The 21,854-nt window shown below is 40.9% G+C and overlaps 1 long non-coding RNA gene across 5 annotated transcripts; it reads left to right on the forward strand.

The window, feature by feature from the left end:
• Positions 1–1,979: 1,979 nt before the first annotated feature.
• Positions 1,980–21,786, forward strand: LOC106014868 (uncharacterized). 5 transcript variants are annotated; one of them, XR_011804981.1, is made up of 11 exons: positions 1,980–2,235; positions 2,421–2,483; positions 3,791–4,896; positions 4,973–5,139; positions 9,132–9,240; positions 9,594–9,736; positions 12,075–14,669; positions 15,685–15,773; positions 17,755–17,845; positions 19,731–19,834; positions 20,934–21,786. It is a non-coding gene; the product is annotated as an uncharacterized lncRNA (long non-coding RNA). The 5 variants fall into 5 exon arrangements; XR_011804979.1 differs by having other exon boundaries at positions 1,983–2,235; positions 3,791–4,555; positions 4,658–4,896; positions 9,594–14,669; XR_011804980.1 differs by having other exon boundaries at positions 1,983–2,235; positions 3,791–4,078; positions 4,658–4,896; positions 9,594–14,669.
• Positions 21,787–21,854: the final 68 nt, after the last annotated feature.

Raw genomic sequence — 21,854 nt, forward strand, 5'->3', positions numbered from 1 at the left:
GTCAGTGAGAGCCCACACAAACTGTGGACTCCTTATGAATCAGCACTCAATACGCAGCCCTTTAGGTTGAAGTGATGAACTGGTTGTAGTTTTAGAGAAGGATATACATCCATCTCCACATCAGGTTGGCATGCTTTACACATTCATATATTAATTTGATTCACAAATGTACACCTTTCATTTTCCATTGATCTCCTGGTCACCTCCAAAATTAGATTTTGCAGTCTACATTTTCAATACCTTTTTTTTCTCCCCCTTTCTGTGCTGATTTCTTGCCATTTTAAAGCAATGCCTTAAATTTTCTTTGAAAGAATTTAAGAGATCTAGCCTTGCAGCATTTACACATGCACCCTTCTTTGGTTTTCCTCTAAATAAACATTTTCCAAAAATGACAGTTCTAAGGGGCATTAGAGGGGAATCCAAGTCCAGCTCACAGGGGCAGATGTCATCAGCCTCCAGAAAACAAAATGTACCAGGCCCTGCAAGCTCAACCTGTACAGACAGCAAGAACCAACACAACGACCGTTTTATTGCTTACCATTCATATTCCATGTATTTTAATGTTGGAAGGCAAATTTACTCTACCTAAAAATGACAAAGCAAGATTTTGTTTTCATCTGTTAACCCCCCATTTTAGCCACTAGGTTACCTGAAACCCTCCTCAAATTTGTATGTAAGGCCTTCACAACCCAGTACTGCTGAGCCAAAGTTTGAAATCTTAAAAAATTAAGGAAAATATGGGGACGTCTGATCTTGTGTGTCTCTTTTTGCTTTTTTTTAAAAAATTATTCTTTTTTATTTTACAAGTGAGCACAGTTTTCTTAAATACTTGATTTAAAACACATGCCTTGCTATAGTGTGCCGAGATCATCACTAACAGGTGAGGCCTTTGACATTCAGGATTAACAAAAAGAGAAGAAGCCACCATGTTTCCTGTTCTGCAAAATAACCTCCAGTGCTGGTACAGGAATCTGGCATGCCATACATCTGTTTGTGTCTATTTCAATGCCAGCTGAAGTCCAAGTTGGAAAAGCTGAAGTTCCAAATTGGAAAATAACCAGCCAGCCATGGGTTCAACTAAGAAATGGCTTAAATATGTTTTTCTGAAACATCCATTGGAAAGTGACTTTGTGTTATGCATGGCTTCATTTAGGAAGTAGTTCTGCTATTGTCAGCCAAGATCCCATAATGATTTAGGTACAAGCACACATACAACACAGAAACCCCACTAAGTCGATATTTTACCATTTTTTTTTGGTATGAAGACTGAACATACTGTAGGGATGGAGAATTTTATGGTCATGTCTTCTCCCAGCTTCCGTTCCAGGTGGGACAAAGTATCTTCCCTTTTATCAACCTCTCTCTCACAAGGTGCCAGCACATCATAAGCAGAAGTAGAGAAGTGCTCAGAATGAGTCCATAGAGTAAAATACATTTTTCCTTTTTACATTCCTGAAATAAGGTCGGGAAATTCTCCTTCTGTTTGTGGACTTTCTGCAAGCTGGCAAAGAGGCTAAATTAACTGCATACATTATTCATTACAAATTATTCACTCTATGCAGTACATACTGATTGTTTAGAAAATTCATTCTTTCTGTCCTAGAAATGTCACTGGCTGTAACTCATTACCTCATCATTGACAAATTCTGTTGATTGCTTGACTAGTTGCTTCAACTAATCCAGGATTATGGGTCACAAGAATAAAAACAGGCACTTTGCTAGCACTTCGTGCATGAGTATCTCCAAACATGATTTCCAAATGCTAATTAATCCCCAGAGCACCTGGGAAGTGTTTTCCTATCCTTATAACAGATTTGTAGCTCTTGGACCTTGTCAGGAGGTGGAAAGTCATTTTGCTGACTCACACAAGCTGCCAGGTCAGGTGGGTCTCATTAGCTCCAACCAGCTAGGATAAAAAAACCTGAGTATTAAAGATTGGAAAGGGAAAAAAAAAAAAAAAAAATTAAGTAAGAGGATATAGGATGGAAAAAAAAAAAAACAGCAGGTAGTACTTTTGTTAGCTGCTGTGGGTTAGAGGAAGTATTGACAATGCTGTTTGGTTTCAGAACCTTGTTCTTAGTATAGTTGTTGAAGTAGCTAAATAAATGATAGGGAGTTAAATGGGATTGAACCCTTTCAGTTGAATTCAATAGGTTGATTCTTCTGGGCCTTTATTTATTTGTTTTCAGAGTGTTTCTGTGCCAGCCTATGCTAGCAGTCTTAAAATTGTATGAGGCAAGTCTACTGTGTACCTGTAGTTAACCTGTGTGGCTGCAGCGATTTGGAGTTGCTGTATACGCTGAGCTAAGCATGCAGTGCCTATTTGTCTTGGGCTTCTGCACTTTTAGTAGCCTGATGGTTTTTTGCTCAAATACAGTTATTTAGCTGCCACTAGAAGAAGCTGTGTTTCATCTAAACAGGTTAATATGACAGGCTGGCAAGCAGGTGGCTAGAGACTTTACTTTGCTGTGGATAACTTCCAGGTATGAGAATGTCTATAGTGGAGTTTTAAAAGCTGGATGCCGGAGCCAGACTATTTTTGGCTGGTGTAAGGACTGGTGGGAGAAAGGTTTTTGCTGTATATTTTCTACATTTACTATGCTGCTTTGCTCTCTCAGCTACTGGGAAACTGAGGCATGCAAGGCAAAAGTAATTCATTCACTTTCTGAATGTGTTGGAAAGTGTGGAGATTTGAATCACATCTTTTTATGAAAGGGTCTTTCATAAACAACAAATCTTCTGGTGTTCTAGATTTTTCTCTTAGCAGATCAAGTGGCATGACTGCTAGACACTGCTGTAAAGTGGAGCTCTGTAAGCCATGCCTGTTGTGCTCTGCAGCAGAGGAACGTCAAGCAAGAGCACCCCACAAACTGGTCTTCATCAGTGGGCCTTTGCAGGGGAAGTAAAGAGCAGGAGCTTTTAACAGAGAGTTAGGAAAAATACATAAGCAGGTGTTTTCCTTTTAAAAATAAGCAGAACTAGAGATTTAGGTGAAAAAAATATTATTAGGGCTGGACAGTCTGATGTATGCTGAAGGAGGGGAGTAAAAAAGGGGAAAGGGTGCGTGTTTCCTAATACCACTTTGTCTAGAAGCATGCAATAAGGCTGCTAACATTTGTGTTTTAAAAATAAAATTACCATCTAAAGAACTGAATTTAGACAGCAAGCAGAGGCAGAATGAGAGGTAGGGGCCAGTTCATGGCTGCAGTGCATGGGTGTTAGTTAATGTTGTTCTGGCACTAAGACGTTTTAAAAAAAGAGAGAGGGGTGGGGGAAGGCGGAACAACAAAACACCCTGAAGGCTGTGAGCACTTGTGGTTCAAGGGAAAACAACATTCTGGGTAGCAGGGACATTTAGACTGCAAATGTGACAAACAAAAGCTTACATATTGCTGCAGGTTATACTGCAGGGCTCTATGACATTGATGTGAGTGCTTGATTAAGTAAGAGCAGTAGGGGGAATAGAGAGCTTCTGCTTAAATTTTAGGTAAAATATTCTTGCCATTCCACATTGATACAAAAAAAAAAAAGTCTGTATCCATATGACCTAATTCTGCTCTTGCTTGCACCAGCAGATGAAGGACTTGCTTTCTGGAGGTTAATGGCTTTAGACTGGTATGTAAATCAGAGAAAAGCCTGATCTTAAATCTCTAGGAAGCAAAAAATAGTGACACAATTTACTGCAGACCTCTTCCACAGAGGAAGCCTGTGGGGGCTGGCAGGGAGGGATTGTGCAATTAGAGGAGCCTTCAGCAGTGTCATTCATTCTGCACTTGTTGTTCCATTTCAGTGCTGGTGAGTGTGTGGATTTGAGGAGGAAGGAGGCAAAAGGACTCTGCAAAGGGCTGTCCCAGATCCCATGAGGGTGTGTTCTCACTGACCCTTCCTGATGGCGTCTTTCAGGCCAAGTTCCCTGATGGTCTGTGCTGTCTCACCTCGGGGTGTGTTTGCAGCATCAGAGTGATGGACTGGGGGAAGCCTGGGCAGCAGTAAGCTCCTCCAGCCTTGGTGACCGCTCTGTGTTTTCAGCTATCTGTCAACACAAACTTACCCTACACAACATGGTGCTGCAGAAAAGGTGATAATACCACACCATTGTCACAGCAAGACTCTTCCAAAACTTAGTAAGGTGGAGGAGCACCAGGGTGCTTGACAAAGAGCAGGGTGTCTGCTTGTCCAACGGGTGAGCCCTATGTTGGAGGAGCATGAACATGGCCAGATTTGGCTTTGTCCCAGTTGTTTTGATGAGGAAGGAGTACCCTGGAGGGATGAGTCACTTTGCCCATTCCTACTCACATTTCCCCTAAGGTCAGTGCCCCTGTCTGGCTCTGTTCTGGTTTCTCTTTTCCTTTTGTGACCAGGCTTTGTACCTCAGAGGCTGTGGCCAGCTCAGGTCTGCCCTCAGCAGAAGGACTAAGGAACGTGGTTTAGTGATGGGACTTGGGAGGTCAGGTGGATGGTCAGACATGATAATCTTGATGGACTTTAGGAAACTAAATGATTCTGTGATTTCTGAGTGGGCATCAGTGCTGCTCCCCACATGCGTTGCTCACAGGTGTGTGTGGACAGAGAGGGATCTGATGAATGTGGTGATAAAACTCCTCCTTATACTGATCTATGACTTTCTGTGGCACTTTTCTATCACCTGTATGACAAGGAGGAGGACAGGACAGGCCCAAGCAAAAATCAGAGGCTGGATGTCCACTTTGTGCTAAAGAATGAGATTTAAAGTCAAGGAGAACTGCAGTAATTGTATTCAAAGGGCAAAGAAAACAGCAGCATGTTCACCATGGAAATAAGCCACCTGAAAAACCAAATGGATCCCTGGTGTAATTTTATGAGCTTCCGCAAAATTAGTGCAGGATCAACAGCAGGCATTGAATTGAAAGTTTTCAGGTGAGAAATATTAAGTGCACGCGTCTTTGCCTGCTGTGGAACGGATAATGTATTTCTCCTGCTTTGTCATCTGCAGGCTCAAAGGGTATCTGGGATTGGCATCCATTTGTTCTTCTTTTGGACAAGATATACATGTTCTTGGGAGTGCGGAGTCCAGTTGTCTGCATATCTGGGGGCAGGACCAGTAATAAGGCAAAGAGCCTGAACTCTTCCTTCCCTCTGAGTGATGACTGGGATGCCCAGGTGCGACAGGACATAGAAGCACGTGCTGCTAAAACCTGTGCTCCTGTTTCTGCAATGGATAGATAAGTGACCTCAGGGCTTTTAGGGTGGCATTTCCCATATATGCTATAATTCATTCTTTGGAAGAGGAAAAATAATGTAATATATTCTGGCATTGCCTACATGATATAGAATTCTATTTGCCTTAATCTGTTCCTTCATTTGCTGTTTGCTGTCTCGTACCCTTTCTGTATATTTTTCTTCTCATTTCATTAAGAAATGAAATGTGATTTCCCTAGTTTTCTAGTTCCCTTGAATCATCAACAAAAACCTGGCAAGATTTTTTTTTCCAAGATTTACTACTAATACACTTATAAAAATAACTTTAATCAATGTTACCTCTTAGGGAATTCTGAAGTAATTGCTAGAATACAACTAATTATTGTGCTGTTACTTTACTCTTCATTTGTTATTCTTCTGTGTAGTTGTAACTTTTGCTATCTAAATATTAGCTCTCTGATGAGCACTCCCATTAGGCTAAGCTTTTTTCCTCAAGAAACTGTGTAATTTGCTTAATTACTTTCACTCATCTGCTTAACTCCTGTGCTACCAAGTTACGACTTCTAAGAACACAATTTATAACTTAAAAGGCTGAGAACTATGAAGTGGGAGGAAGGGAGGTGGCCTCAACTCTGAAAGGGCTTGTTTACCGTGGCGGATTATCTCCAATAGTCTTTCAGAAAGTGATAAAGAGCCAAAATATCAACAACTTTTGTTTTCCATGAGGTTCAGAAAAGTTTAGTTTTTTTTTTTTTTTTTTTTTTTTTTTTTTTTTTTTTAATTTCCCTCAAGTGAAAGTTGAATATCCTGTGCAGGATTCATTTCAGTTTGAAATGAAGTCTCTCTCTCTCTCTCTCTCTCTCTCTCTCTTTTTTTTTTTTAAATATATCTTTTCACTAAGAAATTATTTACTTATATTGTTTAAAGCAGTTCCACTAAAAATGTATGTAGTTTTATCACTTGCAATGTGTTACTATGTTTTCTATTTCCACATATGCTGTAGAATATGCTTTTTTTCTTTGCTAATAACCTTGGGTTTTTTGCCTGTTCTTAGGTGCTATGTTCCTAGACATTGTCACAATGAATAGTCTGTGGTAGTTCATCACTCTTTCTATTGAAATCAGTATATTAGTAAAGAAAAACTATCACTGAGATCTGCAATACCAGCAGAAGCTGCACTGCCTTCCAATTTCTGTAACACCGTATGGTGATATGTAATAAAGACTTGAAAGAGTGCCCATAAAAGACACTTTTTCCCTAATTTGGTTAGAAAATCATGGAATTCTTGCAAGCATCAGACTTTATTTGGATTCTCTTGTAATATAAATGTTTTGTTGTTGTTGCTTTTTATTCTTGTTCCCCCCCCACACACACACTTTATCAAATGTCTGTTGACCTTTTAAGAATTGCTTCCACTTCTATTCCAAGTTACCCCCCTGACCAATAGCCCAAACCAGGCAGACCCTATGATGGCCAGGTCCTCAGTGTGTCGAGCAGCAGTGGGTTACACCAGCATGGCTAACATGAGAGGTCCAGTCCTTGATTCCTCTCGGGTTCTTATCTCAATTCCCAGGTCAGCAGTGTGTGGGCATGGGCAAAGCATTCAAACCCAAGGGGCAGCACAACATGGAAGGTGTGTTGGCTCTCTTGTTTTCTTAATGCATCTTTACTCACCAGTGCACAGAATTATGTTAGTAGCAACACTGATTGGCTTTATCTCCCTGTGCTTGTTGGCAGGGGGGAGGAAATTGCTGCTGCTTATATTTGCAGAATAAGGGAGATGAAGATGTCCTCCTGTGAGGCTGCACGGGGAACAATGGTAAATAATAGAAAACTGAAATATTGGTGGAATTCCTCTTGCCCCTGGCATTTTCTGTAGTGCTACAGAGCTCTACATAACTTAGTTCTCATCTATCTGTGATTTATTGTAAAATGTCCTTCTCTTATACGTTCTCCGTCTCTTCTTAATGAAGAGACAGGCATCATGAGAGTAGTTTGTAATAGATTTATTAGCCAGTCATATGCATTTAATTAACATATAGCACTGTATTCTACTTACAAGCAAAAATTAATAACAAAGAGAAACAGATGGACATTTTTGTCTTGCAGAAAATGAAGGCACACTTAATTCTCTTTACTGATGATGTAATCCCAGACTGATCTGCTGCCAGAGGTTTTGGTGTTAAATTCATCTGCTGAATTATTCAGGGTGTAAAGAGTATTTGTATCAAGTTTGCCAACGTAATGGCAAGCAGCCTGTCTAGGAAGGATGCAGCTTCATTCATGCGCTGGGTGAGCTGTCTGCCTCACCTGCCCTCTCCCTTTCCTCCTCCTGACAGTGTTGTTTAAAGTATTTTCTTAGTATATGGAGAAACCTTACCCAGGAAGCCAGATAGACAGCAGGGCTGTTCATGCCAGCAGTATGTTTGTGCAGGCTGCGTGTGACCCCAGTGATACTCTGCCAAGGTCAGGTGGAAGTTGGCAAATCAGTCACACTTACACGGGGCCCCACTGGGATGGCTCCTCCACCGTGTTAGCAGCTGTGAGCGCTGACTGCAGTAATACTCTCCCAGGCCTTGCATGATGTTACCAGATAGTTCTTTAGCATCATAACTACTTTGATCTGATTAATGCGAAGGTTTCCTCAGGAATCAGTGGCAGGATGCTTTGGAGTGTGTGAACCTGTCATTAATTAGCTACGGGTGGTCTTTTTGTGTTAGAGCAATAATAAATATGACTTCATATTACTGAATCCTCCTGGAACTGGACACCATGAGTAACATGATCCCTAAAAATGCTTCTCTGATTTCTTTGGTTTTCAACTTGCTAATCAGCCATGCTTTTTTCTGTGAGTGTAAGCCACACAAACCGTGTATGAAGATCTTTAAATTGCAGGACTAAGATTTTAATTAATGAAGTTATATTAATGTGAAGACAGAAGAAAAGCCAAGAATGTCAGTATCTTCTACAATGATTATCTATGGGAAAAATTGTCCCAAAATGCAGATGACATTTGCAGATGACACTCTAACCGTGTTATGAGTATGTCACTTTAAGAAGAGCTGATCAGGTTCTCTCTTATCCGAAAAAAAGTAAAAATAATACTGATTAGGCACAAGTACTAAATACTCAGGCCAATCAAGACATTTTCTCTTACACCGGAAACATTTTGTTCTGACTTCTGTTTTTTGTTTTTTTTTTTTTTTCCTTCTTGCAATTTTCACATCCCAAGCTCAAAATTCCATTAGAAAGAGGAGACTGAAGTAAGCTAGTTCTTTATTTTTAAACAAAATATTTGTCATAGCCTGACAGCTTACAAAACATGCAGGTTTGGATGAAATGGCTTTTTCCTACAGAAAAAAAAAAAAGACATTCAAATTCTGATCAAATGGTTTCAGCATGTGAAGCAATGTACTATAAATGTACTATATTCGGTTATTCTGCCAGGTACTACCCCTAATGAGGCTGCTCAGTGGGCTATTCAGTCATGAACCTTAAATGCTATTCTTCAGACAATAAAAAAATAAAAAAAAAAAAAAAAAAAAAAGGAAGGAAACATCAAGCAATTGGGATGGGAAAACTGAGATTTGAGTGAGGGGAAGAGGTGAAATCGGTGGACCCGGGAATGCTGTTAGGCATAGTGCCACCATTAAAATACAAAAGAAAGCATATGGTGAACTGTGACACGATATTCTGTATAATCAGATAATTTAGCAAGATTTAGTGGGTTGCTTTATGACTGAAGCATGGGATACAGCAATAATTATTAATCTGTCATTTCCATTGACTTTGACTACATAGGACAATCGCTGCTTGATGTACTCTACAAATTCAGGCTGGTCACATTCTCACTTAAACTGTGCTAATTTATGTTGTCAGAAGCTCAAATTAGTTGGTCCTAGGGATGCCCTGCCATGCCTGCTTTCCTCTGATAATGTCTCTTCTCCTTACAGCTGGGAGACAGGTACGGGAATGGCAATGATGTCTCTGCTCTGCTCTGGGAACATACAAAACAAAGGAAGCCTGGGATGACTGAACAAGTACAACAGCTCCCTTACTGAGGTGACCCAGATCTATCCTAAATCTTGAAAAGCCTTGACTATTTCAAGGAGATGAAGGTTGCCTCTGCTTTTTTTGTTTAGTTTTGAAATGGAAGCAACATCTCCAGCATTATAATTGTTGTTCAGTTTAACTTTAAACATCTTGCACAACCTCTCATTATGCCTGGTAAAAAGTGGTTGATTGAGCTGCACCTTAAGGTGTTTCCCTGTCATTCTTTGTCATCTACCAATTTTTCCAGAACCCTTTCGCAGTTATTGCTAATTTCCCACCTACACAAAAGATTTTTTTTTTTTTTTTTCCCCTCCTCTCCCCTCCACCCTTTCCTCCTTACTTTCTTTTCTCACTCTTTCTAGGAGCACGCTGTATTCAGCATAGATTTAAAGCCCTGGTAGAAGACACGCTTCAGTTCCATTACTGCTTGCTCATGAATGATCTGCAGACTGAGTAATTCACCTTTGCAGGATTCCTGTCACCCACGGGAACCTAAAGGCTGGGTGTAAGTACTGGCATTGCCATCACGATGGCCTTGGAGGCACCCGAGAAGCTGAAGTCTGTTCTACTTGCTGCAGTAAGCCAGAGCTATTGCATACAGCTGTATTTATGGAGGGTTACTGATACAGCACTGAATATTGATTCTTGTCTCAGTTTTTCCTTTTTCAAAGTGCCTCCCGAAACAGCAGAATTCTGATTGTCAAAACACAGTGATAGTTAGCAGCACTGTTAGGATTTTATCCTGTAGTCTAAACAGAAATGATGTTTGATATCAAGAAAAAAGGCTTCCTCAAACTCCCTGAGTCTTACCCCTGTACACACAAACAAGTTGCTCTGATTGCACGGCCTGAGACAGAGGTGCTGCAATTCATCTGGCTGCCTTGTCTTCAGGGTGCATAATACATCTGCCTTTCTGTAGCCAGACAGGCATATTTCTTGCTCACCAGTTTCCCAGCCGCACAGAGATAAACACATTTTTCTGTCTAAAAGCTGAAAAGTAAACTGAAGGTGCCAAGAGGAGAAGCTGCAGGGTTTAGTGGCTGGACTGCAAAGTCTGGCTGCTTTTCTTATCCTCCTTATTGATCGTGTGTCTTCAGTGTGTCTCTCCTGCTCTCTTCATGTTTCCCTTACCATTGTTCTGCTGCTCCATCTCTGGCATAGGCAATTTGTCTTTCTGTGTGTGCTTGGTGCAACAGGCTGTGCTGAGCCAAGAAAAGAGTTAAATAAGAATATGAGGCATCCTATAGAGGTGTGTTTGCTGTGAGGACTTAATCTCCTTCCGTGCTTGTAGATGATGATGCCTGCTGCTCGCAGGCATAGTGACAAAACACAGACCTCCAACAGAAGCCATTCCCCCAAAGGTGGGGATGGCAAAGTGCCAGCTGTTCCCTGTGGTCTTCAGCATGCAGATCTGCCCTAGCCCTTGGGCCTCAATGCTTGTCTGTGTGTGCACTTCCCCTGGCGGGTCTCTGGTGCAGGGAGTTCTCCAGGAGCCCTGTATAATCTAGAAAAGAGTGATGGTGAGCAAGGTTCTCCTGGGCCTTCTCAGCCTGGGGGCCTGGCCTTGTTCTGGTGCCTGTGATGCTTCTCCACAGTGCTACAAGCCATCCCACTGCACTGCTCCGGCAACAAACAGGAACAAAATTTCTCACTGTTTGCATGCTGATATATATATTTATTTTTTTTTTAGTGAGAAATTTTGTTCCTGTCGCTGCAGTTATTGATGAGTTAGCACTACTGCTCTCTTTTGTTCAATTTGTTGCTGTGATCCATATATGAGCTGTAACTGTCCTCTCTTATTGTGGGCCCTGCTTTTCAACACCCCACCTCTGGTACTCTGCCATCAGTCCCTGTGCCCCGTGCTTCACCTCTTTTCCCCGTGCTCAAGGCAGGGACATGCACAGCTCTGGCACAGATGACTTGATTTTTAAGAACAGCAAAATGTCCCCCTGCAAAACTGCTGAACCATCTGCATATAGCAGAGCATATGACAAGTAACCTACCGCTGTGTTTCTGGCTGTCCTGGCTCTCCCCGCTCACCCCTCAGTGCTTGCTGTGCCACATGCGTCAGCATAAAGATCACGCTCTGTAGGAGTGGTGCTCAGTCTCTGTCTGGGCTATAAATCCCTGTGTACCATGGAAATGACAGGGAATCATCAGATAATCTCTCATGAAACTAACGGTGCTTCACGAGGTCGTGCAGATTATAATTTTTATCAGTTTTGAGTTTTTGCTATCCTAAGTATCATCTGCTAATGGTCCCTTCTCTACACGGGCTGATGATCACCCAGTATGCTGCTGTTTTTATTTGAAAACTTGTAATTTATTGGTATTAAAACTGCGAGGGAAGCTTGGATTAAAATTTCATGTTTCTTTATTGTACCTCTTCCTTAAAGAGGAGGGGATGTGTAGTACAGACATGGGTTAAACAACTATTTTGTCAGGTGGGTTGTGTTTTTCCTTTCCAAAGAAGGATAAGAGGATTTTCCCTCAGCAGTGCTCTCCCGTTATATACTCGATAACAGACTGAAATAGGTTTAATATAATTCACTTAGCATTGTGGGAGGATACTTTGCCAAGTAGTGGAAACTGGCTTGTGGCAGCTTAAAAGGTCATTGCTGTGCAAGGGTGCCCCTTCATGCATTATCTGTAAGCACGGCTTCTGATTTAGTGTAATTGATTTTAAAGCCTGATAGTTTGCCAAACTGATTTATAATATGAATCTCTGATGGGATTGAAATTTTTGAGTTGAAATGCAAGTGGTAAAACTTCATCAACCCAACCTGCTTTTGTTTGCAGCCTCTGCCTTCCTTATTATTGTGGTTAACTAATGTTTTCCACAGGAACTGGTAGAAATCCTTCAAGGCAACCCTGAAACATAAAGGCACACGTGGGCATTTTGCCTAGCACCTCCCTTGTAAGAGAAGACAATGCAAGTCGAAGCCAATTTAATTAGCAACAACGATGGGTCTATTTCTGATCTCATACAGGCAGATCTTTTTTGTGACTTCACTGTTTCACTGTATTTATTCCTGGAATACATCCTTTCCACTGTGGTCAAAATTATGTCTAATGTCCTTGTGTTACAGGAGAATCTTCTAACTAGGAAAGTGCCTAAAAGTAGGCAGCACTTTAAAAACAAAAACAAAACAAAACAACAACAACAACAAAACAATAACAAAGAACCACTAATTTAGAGAGACTACAATATAAGGAAATGGTAGAAGTGCTGCCTGTACAATAGTTTATAATAATAAACTGTTTATAATAATAAACTGCAAGACAATGCCTTTGATTGCCTGGGTGCTTGCAGGAGAAATCATCTGATTTATCAGAATCAAGTAAAGCTGGAAAAAATCTTTAATACCAGAGAGAATAATTTCATTTCCACATAGAGCATAGAAAAGAAAATAATCATCTGATTTATAATAAACTGTAATATGCTGATATATGTGTAGAATGCAGGGTTCTGAAATAATTTTATCATGACAGAACAATTTTTTTTTTTTTTTTTTGGTATGTTCATCTCTGTGTGGGTTTGGGCTGCTGGCCAGCAGGGTGGCAAGCATATTTGCATTGCTTGTGCTACTGCATGTGAACTTTAAAGCTGATGGTATTCCTGAATGTTTGTGAGACAGTGACAGGTAACTGCAAATGAACTGGTTCACAGAGTGAGAAAACAGAGGTAAAAAAGTGGAGGGGTACCTCACAGGATGGCTTTAACATCAAGTGCCCTGTCTGCTCTGTTGTTCAGTTTTTCCTTCCTCTAACTACAGTATGAGGGTTTGAAAGATTTTCCAAAAAATCTGTCTGTCAGTTAGGATACTATTTTCTCCTCCGTGTGAGTTGTTTATTTAATTCCATAAAGTGTTAAGCAGCAGGAATTTTTGTGAATGACAACAAAATGGTATAATCGAGAAAAACTTGGGTCAATTTATTTTAGTCATCTTGTATTGCTGCCCTTATTAATGATGAATGCTGCATGACCCTCTTACTGTCGAAGCCTGAAAGTTGACCATTTTGGGTCACTTTAGTATGCAAAGGACTGGATTGGCCAGAAACAGAAGTACCTTTGAAGTATCGTTGGCATTGAAAATGTCTCCAGCAGTGATCTGTTGGTCTGCTCTAATTAGTAGACTTAAATTCTCATTGGTGTTTAGTGAAAATGATGATAAAAGAAATCTTTATCTTTCAGTGTGATAGATGTACCTGTTGTTTTATCCCATGTCTCAGCAAGGGTGAGGGAAGCCTTTGGTTGCAGGCTGTTTTCAGAGGCTGATGGTACTTGGCCTTGAGTGCCAGCACGGCAGAGAATTCAGTCTCACAAGGACAAGTTATGGAGAAAAGAATTAAAAAGAAAAAAAAAAAAAGCTCACTGATAAACTGAGACACACCATCTGTTGCATCCAAAGTCTACCAAAAGATTTTAAGGAGGCATCATCTGACTATTGACACACTTCTACAGCTCAGGACCTGGCAGATAAGGAAATAGGAAAGAAATCAATTATTTTATGGGAAATATTCTCAAAGCAGGTGCCTAACTTGTTTCCTGCACACCAAGGTTTCCATTTGGTTTCTTTCATCTAATGACATGTCATCTGTTATAAGAAACTTTTGTGACATTCAGAGCAGCCAGGTACATTTGTTTCCATGAAGTTAGCCTAAAATTCTGGGTTTTAACCACTGATTCAGAAATGTCACATGTATCAAAACTGTCATGTAAGCCTCAAACTCCCAAACTGAGATCTTCTAGGAAAGAAAAAAAGTGTACCACACAGGCCATCTGATGAAGCCAGGACACACACCTCCAGCCAAGAAGACTGCACAGATTTGAGAACATAAGGGAAACTTCTGATGCAGCTTGAAGATTTGTTCTCCAATTTGTCCTCTGAATGGAACTGAATGTCAGTCCTGCTGCAACAAAAAGATTATGCATTTGCTTCTTAGTCTGTTACTGCAGCAGAAGCACTTGAAGTTAAAGGATGAAGTGTACTATGTTAATTTTGGGTTTGTCAGAAGGCACAGAGTGGAAGATTAGAGGCATGGAGGAATAAGTGTACCCATGTGGCTTCTGTTGCTCTGCCTTTGAGACCGTTTATGTTTTACACAATTAGATCTGCACCACCAATGCACGTTCTTGTAAGATGTTATCAGGCCATAAAATAAGATGCCTTCTGTTGTTGAGCTGAGGAAGACAAAAATTAAAAATCATATGTATGGCATAGCCTTTTTAACACTGACAAGCATTAATTGGAAGACTAAGATGTATCTGCAGTTTCCTAGACTTGTAATGACAGGACCCCAACAAGCCAAAAGAGCTTCAGAAGACCTCTGCTTCAGCTTAATCTTCTAAACTTCACCTGCTTCTTGTCTGCATCTGTGCAATTTGGCATCTGTGAAGCATCTTCAGACTGAGATCCACATGGAGCTGCTTGTGGGTAAGGAACAAGCTCTCTTGTTCATACAGGGGCTCCACCTTGCTACAGAGCCATAGCAAAGCCACCGTAAATTGAAAGTTTTCTTCTATGTTGCCCAGCCCAAAATACTTTTAACACAATGTCCTGCACCAATGCATGGTATGAATGGCTCAGCAATGTCACCATTCACTGAGTTGTAGTGAACAATAGTCACCTTTTCTAAAATGATACTCAACTAACAGGATGACGTTGCCAATGTTATGAAGGATGTAGTCACAGTGGAGTCTTATTCCAGTCTTCCCTATTTCTATCAAGCTTCCTTACCTAGTCATCTTTATCAACTATTGCTCCACATTAAGGGGCGCTCTGTAACTCAGATGTTAAACTTTTAGTTTTATTCTATGTTTCTTGTGGGGAAAATTACCTGAATTTCAATTGTCTTTCAGTGCTTTCCGCTTTCACTGGAAAAACAAACTGCATTTCTCCTTCAAATATGATCACTTTTGGTCTGAAAAGATGACAGAAAGGTAGTTTGAGCATTGTTCCACAAATTTACCAAAATAAGACTGCTACCCTGGCTCAAGCTAATCAGCATTTCTGCGCAGAGCAAAACACAATGCAACTTTCATTACGATGGTCCTTTTTCAGTGTTGTCCCACCATCTCTCTGCCACATGCTTGCAGATCAGGAGCAGCTCTGCTCTCATTGCATGGAGTCAGCCAGGAGGCACTGCAGCCCAAATCACAGTTGCACTACATGCTTCTAATGTGTGTTTGTTTCACTCTTACAGATGTACTGGTTTCAGGCTGGCTGTTCCTATTTTCTCACATAATAACAAAAATAAATGCTCCCTAATGCTTCAGGGAGAAAAGCAGCCTTTTCCAGGAGGCTCCAAGAAGGGCAAAAATACCTGGTCTTTGTTTTAGAAGTGCAACAGTTGATTAAAGCTGAGAAATGATCAGGTCCAAATAGGTTTAATTTGCATCTGCATTTTGAAATAATGACATTTCTGCTAAAGCCAGGCATTGTGTTACAGAGTTGAGAAAACAGGCGTTTGTAAGCTGTCACATGGCACATAAACGAACCAGCAGAACTCAAGGCTAGCTTGCGATGAAGAAATGTAAGGTAAGCAAATATTGGGCAGGTTTGTGTTCCCTTCCCCTCCCTATTTTTATGCTTTTTTTGTTTTTATTATTTATTTATTTGTTTGTTTGTTTGTTTATTGAACGGGAAGAAGACCATCCTTTCAGATGACATTTTTCTCTAGGGCTGCATTCCCATGAGCTCCATACAGCTTCTCCAAATAGCAGAAGCATCTCAGGGTGTGCTAGGACACGTCCTGACAGACTGGGTTTAGCAGGGGACAACAGTCACCAGAGACCCCAAGGCCAGCAGGGAGCAAAGGCTGCAGGGTGGTGCAGCCAGGTGAGCAGCTGGTGATGGATGGGAAGAGCTGGAGCAGCCAGTGGCAGCCCCGTGTGGGAGCTGGAGGCCTCCAGTGAGCCTTAGCCATGAGCAAGGGGATGGTGTGGCATGGAGCTGGAGCACACTGGGCAGTAAATGCTGGGCTTCTCTTGACCTGCTAGGTCCAGCACACAGGTGGAAAGCAGCACAGGCAGTCCTGGGATCAGGAGGAGGGAGGCAGTCAGAGCTCAAGTGCTCTGCAAGGCACCAGCTCTGGTTCTGGAGATCATGTGAGTTTTTGAAAGCAGGAATAATTTTATTTTCCTTTTTGTCCACCTCCAACAAAATTCCGTTTGCTTAGGTCCATCTGCTTAAATGACTGTTTGCAGGGGAAGGAACATTGCTCGTTTTGTGTCCAGGCTTGTTTTCTTCCTCTGGCTGGATCTGAGTCTGATGATGTTTGTGTTTTTAATGAAGACCGTACGAAATTGCATGTGGCCTTTCTTTCCTTCCAGTCAGTGCCTGGCAGAAGGATTATACTTGTGAAATCTATGAACCCAGCATAATACAAAAGGAACCGTACACCAGCTTGGCCACACTTCCAGCCTAGCAGGCAATAACAATACATTTGTTGTGCTTCATCTATCCTTTGAATTTAAAATGATTGACAGCTTGTAGCTGCCATCTGTCAGTGGAAAATCCAGTTATTACAAGAAAGCAATTTACTCACAAAATTTGAAAGGAGATTCTACCCTACTGCCTTCATTGTCAAGATGCAAAACACTGACATGATAAAAAATGTGGTAGCCATCACTTCAGGATTTTCTTTTGTATCCCTTGATGGGATCATGTGTCTGCCCCAGGCGCCTGCGCCTATTAGCTGTAAAACCAATCCTGCTCCGTGTTAGTAGGTGGAGTTTCAACCAACTGCTGAGGAATGGCATGAATGAAATTTCCTTTTAAAACAGTGTGAAAGTGAGGATGCTCACGTGAAAGTCTGCTTCTGTGACTGATATAAAAAATATCCTCTCCATCTGCTCCTAATCACCTGAGTGGTGCCCAGGGTGTGCAAGTAGTGTGTGCCAGCATCAGGTGGGGAGGCAGTGCTGCTGCCCGGCACTGTGAGGATGCTGGGAGCTGGTTATCCACCATCTGAGAGTCCACTGCTGGTGATCAGTAGCCATCCCTGCTCATATTTGCTTGTCTTAGTAGAACCAGACTTTCAGGGCAAGATTCGACACAGGACTGGAAATGTTCTGGCTGAATGACTCTGACTAAAGTTGCTGGTTTGTCAAAACTGATGCACATCATGAAGATTTGGCAATTCAGAGAAATTTGTTTTGAAAGTTAAAGAGAAAAAAAAAAAAACCACTTTGAAGAGATTTGGCAATTCTGGTCAACTTCTTCAATACGGGCAGTTTCAACCTTTCTGTTTCAAACTAAGTTTTATTCTTTGTCTTTCTATAGTCTATAGAATGTGTTAATTAGGCTATTTTTGTTTTGTTTTGTTTTGTTTTTTTTCAGTTGACAGAATATCTATGAATGATACATTCAAGATTTTTGCTGTTGGCTTGTCTTCTTTGGTCTTTTTTCTCTATATGTCATTTTATTCCAGAGTGAAGAAAATTTAAAAATTCCTTGGGGATAAAGAAAAAACAAAAACAATAAAAATCCTCAGATTTTCTCTCTTCTTTTGCGCCAGATTATATTTTTGTCACAGACTTGGCAGATGGCTCTTTCACCTACACTGACTTCCGCCAAACTTCAGCTCATAGACACTTGAGAAGATGTGGGTAAGCAGACTGGTAATATTTTGTACTCTTTTTTTCTAACAGTAAATGTTCCAGACTGAAATAGAACCCGTTTGGTGCCTAAACCCCTCTCTGTTATTATGAAGCTTACATGTAGAATCCATGAATGTGCATTCAGGTAACCCGTCATTAACCCAAAGACAGCTAAAATGTCCTGCTAGGTCTATATTCTTTAATTCTAAAAGAAAATAACAGTAATAGTAATAAAAATGAAACTGGGATGTGAAGGAAGAGCTGTTAGATCACACAAACTGCTCACTGCTTTGCAGAAAGAGGTCAAGGAGAGGGAACTCCTGTCTGGGAGCAGAAGCACCCAGATCAACACGTAATCATGTCCTCACTGAATGTAAATCTGTTTGGTATCTTTTGTGTATTTTAGAAGCAGAGAAATGATTTGAAGAATATGCTGACCTAGTTGATTCAGGGGTATTAAGATTCAATCCAATTTTAGGACTGTGCATTCCCAGGGGGCAAAGGAAATTGTATCAACTTTCTATAAAGGTGTCTCAGGAGCTCTTAGTAATAGCCAAAACCTTTTATTGGCACAATGCCACCCTAATTAACAAGAAAAGACATTGGGAAGAAGCCCCACAGAAAACAAAACTGAGGATGAAAACTGGCAGCATGGCAAGGGGAAGACATAGAACTATACACAATGCCTTAAAATTTCTCCTACTTCCAAAAAAAAAAAAAAAACACATCTGTGCCTGAACTTGGCGTAATGCAGGAGGGGATCCTCACATGTGCCTGGTCCATTAGTAAATACTGTCAGGTGGTAGCTATGCAGCAAGTGCAAGCATCTAGAAAAATGTTTGCTCTGTACTGCTGTAGGCTTGCTAGCAGGCAGGCAAAAACCTAGGCGTATTATCTGCTTTCTGCCATGGGGGTCTCTGCAGAGGGAATCAAACCCCATTAGTTTCCTAAGCAATCTAGCAGCATGCTGCAGCTGGAGTTACCACAGGACTTCAACCCACGACCAAGTGACAAAATATGCAGCAGCAGTAGCTCTGGAGTAAGGGCAAACGCTTGTGGTTTTACCTTGCTTCTATAGCTTGCAACACTTAGGATAGCTGCAGAAATGTCAGAGGTATCTTGCCTTTCAGGGGAGCAATCCACCACGGTGAATGTCTCACGGTGGGACTGGCTGCTTGCAAGAAAATATACTTCAGCTAGGCTATGAAAAATGGGAGGCATTGTAGGTTAAAACTGCTCAGAGCTAGGCTGGAGAGTCTTTTAATTTAAAATTGATCTCCTTCAGTCATTTTAATTTTATTTTTTTGAAAGTGAACAGTGTTTTAAACAAGCTTTGTAAAATATATATTTTTTCCTTATACTATAAAATGTTAGATTATGACATTATTGATATTCTTATTTTCAATAGTAAAAGCAAATTGTCTTTCTAAATTGCTGGAATTTTTCAAGTTTTGTTTCATTTTTATTTTTGAGAATAGGTTGTTTCTTCTTGGGGGAAAAAAAATAACAATTTGAAAGAAAAAACACAGATCTTTTTTATTCTTACTTCCTACAATCTATTCCCTTTCTCCAGTTATTCATCTAATACATTGCCATCCTACTAGACAGGAACAGTAAATTGGATGCTTTAAAAATAATCTCCATGTTTTTGTAGACCCATATTTGAATGCTATGGAGTTCATTTTCAGGTGATTGACATAGTTCAGGCACAGTTCCGCTCACATCACAGTGAAGACCCAGAACACTTGGCTTTGTTATTACTGTGTCTTAAATTTCCTCTCTGGAAGACTTGCATAAATATAAGCAAAAATGTAATGAAAGCAGCAAAAGTTGGACTGACACATGGAAAGACCAGGACCATTTGTGTGACTGAAGGTATGCCCTTTGTTTTCAGAAGCTCTTTAAAGAGATAAATGAAAAATTGAACTGATTTAGCAAGGAAGAGGAAATAAACTTGCTGTGAAAATGGGACTAAGGAGTGAAAACACATTCGTACTGGTGAGTATGAAGGTTGCAGAAGAGGGAAACAGTGTGTACTATGTTCTTAGTATGATACTAGTACTAAAATATAATGGGCCATTTTAGTGGCCAGCATACTAAAATTAAAGGAAACAGAGAAAGCAAGCTGAACCAGCTACACACCTGACCATGAGCATTCAAGCAAACTGACCTCTGTGGCACTGGTAATTTGGCTTTGGGGATAAAGCAGAAATGGAGCTGTGAGATCAAGAACCTCATACAACTGTATGATGGGGGAAAAAAAAAAAACAAAAACACACAACTGGATTTTCAGCCTCCAACAGTTCTCAGGCAGCTGGGCTTTGTTCAAATGTGGGGATACCACCGGAGTAATAAAATGCTCCAGGTGCTAGCAGTTGTGCTTGCCACAGTCCTACTCTATTGGGTGTTGCATGCTTTAATTTGTTTTTATTTCTGCTAATGAAAATAAATAGAAATGAGAAAACTCCAGGGAGCAAAGAAAGGAACGGCATTTACGTTTCAAAGCTCAGCAGCCTGCTCTCTAGTGTGCAGTTGCAGTGAGAGGCAATGTTCATGCCTTGTTAAATAAAAAACAAAGAGCAAAAGAAGAAAACAGAGCTGTTTTACCAGAGAGCACAGATTCCATCTCCTATTCACCACTTTGCAGATTCTTTGCAGTCTTTGGCCTGAGGCTACATGAACATGCATATCTGAATTTGAAATGCAATAGCTGAAATCTCTCTTTCCACCTTGAATACACTGACAAAAGCATCACGAAATTCAGATTCATGTTGAAAGGTATGGAAAGTTCCAAAAGAGTTAGTCTGCTATCTGTTTAACACAAAAAGAAGAGCCAACAGGCCTGTTTTTCAGTTCCTATATCTCCAGCAGAGAATGAGAGCTTGAGCCCTGTGCCTTATTATGGAGGCCCTCAAGTCGTTAAATAGGAGCAATCCAAAGCATTCATCCGGCTTCACTCCATCAGCTTTTCCAATTAGGTCTGAAAAGGGGTCACTGTGAAACCTCCATCTCTGTCCTTGCTGCTAAAAACTTCAAGAGAAGTGGCAATTAAAAGTCTTTCGGTTAATCAGCACTCTGCCTTCTGCTTGGTTTGCAGACAATAGTCAATCAACAAGACTTGAAAGAGGCTGGCAAGCATGCATGTAGCACTGCCCCCGTGCAGCAGCTTGGATAAAATGATGAGTGCATTACCCTGAAGGATGTCAATTACCCTGAAGGATGTCACACCAAAGCAAAAGCTTAATAATTCAGCCCCAAGACCAGCACGTGTTATTTAGCAGTGGAGCCAGCTGTTGTGCTTTCTCAAGTTGTGACCTCATCGGATTTATGAAGTAAGCTGAACTGAGCTGCTTTTATATTTGGCTCTGAAACCTCTTTTGAAAATCCAAAATAATGCAGGAAGTAGTGATGTGGATTCAACAGCAAATATGATTCCCCTCCAGTGTTGGACTGATGTGATGTTTTAGCATGGAGTGAGGAAGCAATGTGCTACTTGCATGAGCTGTATTTCATATAAAGTATTAGCTCATTTTTATGAAAATCCACACAAAGCTTGCTCAAGGGATAGGTGCACTGCAGCACTTTCAATATAGAGTTGCCACTGGTACACTCCAAAACAGAAAGAAAAGCAGAAACTGAATGCGTCCTCTAGGACTCAAGTGTCCCACTCCCTTACCTCTTTGTGAGTTACAGCATGACATTTACAGCTACTGCTCTCCACCTTTGCTCTGTATTCAGCCTGCAAAACAAGTTCTCTGCTTCAGTGACCCCCACCCCCCCACACACTCCCGGGTTTTCCTTGCCTGTATCAGTCCACACAGTCATTCTTTTAACTATGTACTTTGATGTGAGAGAGAAAGTAAAGGGGTCTGGCCTCTGTTACTGCTTTATCTACTTGCATTCCTTCCACATTCACTTTTTTGTGCTCTTTCCTCTCCTCCATCCCTGTTTGCTTTCCTTCCCCCAACAGTGCTGACATCGGAGATAAGGTAACTCTTCATCTCAGGACCAGAGTCAA

This window comes from Anas platyrhynchos, chromosome 1 (assembly GCF_047663525.1).
Source record: "Anas platyrhynchos isolate ZD024472 breed Pekin duck chromosome 1, IASCAAS_PekinDuck_T2T, whole genome shotgun sequence".
Classification (NCBI taxonomy): Eukaryota; Metazoa; Chordata; class Aves; order Anseriformes; family Anatidae; genus Anas; species Anas platyrhynchos.